This window comes from Phaethon lepturus, unplaced genomic scaffold (assembly GCF_000687285.1).
Source record: "Phaethon lepturus isolate BGI_N335 unplaced genomic scaffold, ASM68728v1 scaffold5937, whole genome shotgun sequence".
NCBI lineage: Eukaryota > Metazoa > Chordata > Aves > Phaethontiformes > Phaethontidae > Phaethon > Phaethon lepturus.
The window spans coordinates 4,929-7,922 of NW_010549684.1; positions in this window are offsets into that span (position 1 = coordinate 4,929).

A 2,994-nucleotide genomic window follows, 5' to 3' on the forward strand; every position below is an offset into this window, starting at 1 on the left:
AACGAACCTGCGGGTACGTGCCTGGCCGGAGGCTCCAGCTGTGCTCCAGCGCGGGCCGCAGCCAGCGAAGCGCGGGAGCAGGACGCGTTTTAAAACCACGTTTCGCAGAAGATTTGAGCCGAGCTCCACTTACAGCAACCCCCGCCAGCGCCTGCACGGCCGCATTTTGCCAGCGTCGAACCTCCAGCTACTCGTTAATCATTTCGCTCCGTTCCGACGGAGGAGACAACGCAAGGGGCAGGTGGGAAATTTCCGGAACAAACCTATTTTTTGGTTACGCACAAATGTCTTGGGGGCTGTTGTGCTGACAGGCTGGAGCTCCGCCCCAGCGGTTCGTGCTCAGCCTCCGGGAAAAGTGAGACCGGTCTGAGGAAAATGATTTAAAATGCCTTCAGATGCCTTTTCACTTCTTTTTATTTAATTCCATAAATATTTTCATAAGGCTCAGTGTCTTTACAACACTTTTTTAAACACTTTTTTTGTTTTATACACACAACTTTGACACTTGTTTGACAGGGTCAAACAGTCCAATATAAACAAAATAATAAAACTGGCAAGTGCGGATCAGCTGGGTTACCAAAATCCTTTTTTTTTTTTCTTTTTTTTTTTTCTCTTACTGTTAAAACCCCAAAAGCACTAAAATATCAGTATTTGGCTTCAAACTAGAATTTTAAAAACCTTTTTTTTTTTTTTTTTAAATTCTCTGCTACAAGTCCCTGTCGTCATAGTGCCTTTAAACTCCTACAGCCTCTTCTTTTCTTCTTAAGGAAAAATAAGCTCGGTGATGCCATGCAGAACTTACAATAGCTACTAAATATACATGTTCCCTGAAATGTAGCTGCAATGAAAAGATGACAGAGCATAAAGAGAACAAAACCAGAAACCCAAAGCACCACAGTGTACTATCAATAACATTGCACTGGACGGCCAGCGACCGTCCGGAAACTGAAACAAATTTCAAATATATTTCTCTATGTATTGTTTTCTATTTACAACTGTTAGATGCACCTAGGTTGGTTCTCGTTTGAGCTTTTTGGAGAGGGTGGGGAGGCGAAAGTCTTGAATTTAGATCCTCTGTTCTAGTGTCTAGGTCAAGGGGTAACGCATGTCATTTACCTAGGGAAGAGGGTACTTTTATTTTTTATATATATATATAGATTCAGCCAGAGAAATACCGTAAACATGTAAGTTTGTTACAACTCTCTTGTTTCTGCATGTGGAATGGTGAGTGGGTTCCTCCTGTCTGGCATCGAAATGAAAGTCTGTATCAGCTGCTCGGTCAAAACGGCCCCGATCTGACTGCACCCGCGCTGCTTCCAGCGCGCTCAGACGCAGGAGGCAGCCCGGCCCTGCTCCCTACGGGGAAAGCCACGGCGGGGGGTAAAAGTGGGACCCAGTGCTGGTTCTTCTTGTGACAATGCTCCGTCTCGTGCTGCACCTTGGCAATTTACGGAGGGGAAGAGCTTTCTTGAATGCCATGCCCGAGAGCCAAGCCCCTCTTCCCTCTGGAACAAGCGCCTGCGCCTGCCGCGCCTGCCGCCCGGCTTCGGCAAGCGCTAGCAACGCTCGCGTGTTTTGGCTTTCCGTTTAAGAAAGAAGCTGCGAGTCCAACAAGTGGCCTTGTCAGATCAAGCGAGTCTTGATTTATGATGCAAATAATGGTGTGGCGGTGGTGTTTCTTTTTTCCTAGTGCTGAGTATTTAGGAAGCATCTTCTCATAAAAATTATGGATGTCTCATTCTCACTCTCTGAGGCACAAAACAGTAAATGAACAGGCTTAACTAATGCGCTTGTTACTTTTTTTTCCCCCTAAGCAATTAAAAAGGCAAAGGAATAAGTGAAATTTTCATCATGTTGACAACAGTTTGTAATCTCTCTCTCTTTCTCTCTCTCTCTCTCTCTCTCCATCTCTCCAGCCATTCAGAAATAGTAAAACATTTCAGCTGTTAACTCCTGAGAACCCATCTCATTCACTTCTTTAAATACCCATTCTGTTAAAGAAACCACATAATATTTGCTACATAGTCAATATTCAAATCTGGCCGTAAAAATGCAAGGATACAAAAGAGCATAAAAATAAGTTCTGATATAAAACGGGGCTGCCTCCTGTTTGGGATTCCCGGTGTTTCGTTGCTGCCTGTCGCAGAGGGGCCACTCTTCCTCTCCAAAACACTAATCTGGCCTTGCTCTTTATTGATAGTTTCAGGATTACTAAAAAAGGCTGAGATTATTTTTGTACTTAAAAAAAAACCCCAACGTAGCCACTGCCTGTAATATACCCTGAAATAAAACAGGCTCCATGGAAATACTGAAATCACACTCCCTGCTCTTCCCATTCCCTGATATTGCTTGGGGTAGGAAAAAAAAAATGGATCTCCACACTAGCTGGCCTGGGGTGCTTATGTGGTGTATCGGATTGAAAATAAAATGATAAATGCCCCGATCAATCACTTCATCCCACATTTTCAAAGGAGCTTGCGGAATAGCTCTGCTAAGTTTTTAAGTTCATCCTCTAAAGCTGGTTAAACAGTCTCATTTGCCCTAGGAAAAAAAAAAATCATCCTAGTGCACAACGATTTGTTTTACAAGCTTAAACATAAGCTTTTGCGCTTGCAAACGAACGTACTTAAGGCTGAAAGTGTAGGAAGTGTCTTTGAAAATAGAGCTATGAATCTCCAGAGGGAGAAAAGGAGAGAGAAAGAGACGCGGAGAGCTTAGCTAATCACTCCCGCGCCCGCCGACACGGGTACCCCTCTGCCGAACCACTGAGCCCGGTGCGATATTAAACTGAGCCCCGACTTAGATTAGGTCACGTAATCGTGGGCCTGCGGCTCAACCTCCCAGGTCACAGCCCTCTCCTTCCTGAAAGGCAGCTCTCCGCTGCACCTCGGGTGCCTTAAATACCAGGGAAATACTTCCAACTCCTCAGGCAGCGACCCGTCCGCTAACGGGTCACGACCGGCGGCTCCCCCTCTGCCTCGGGGCCTACAGGGG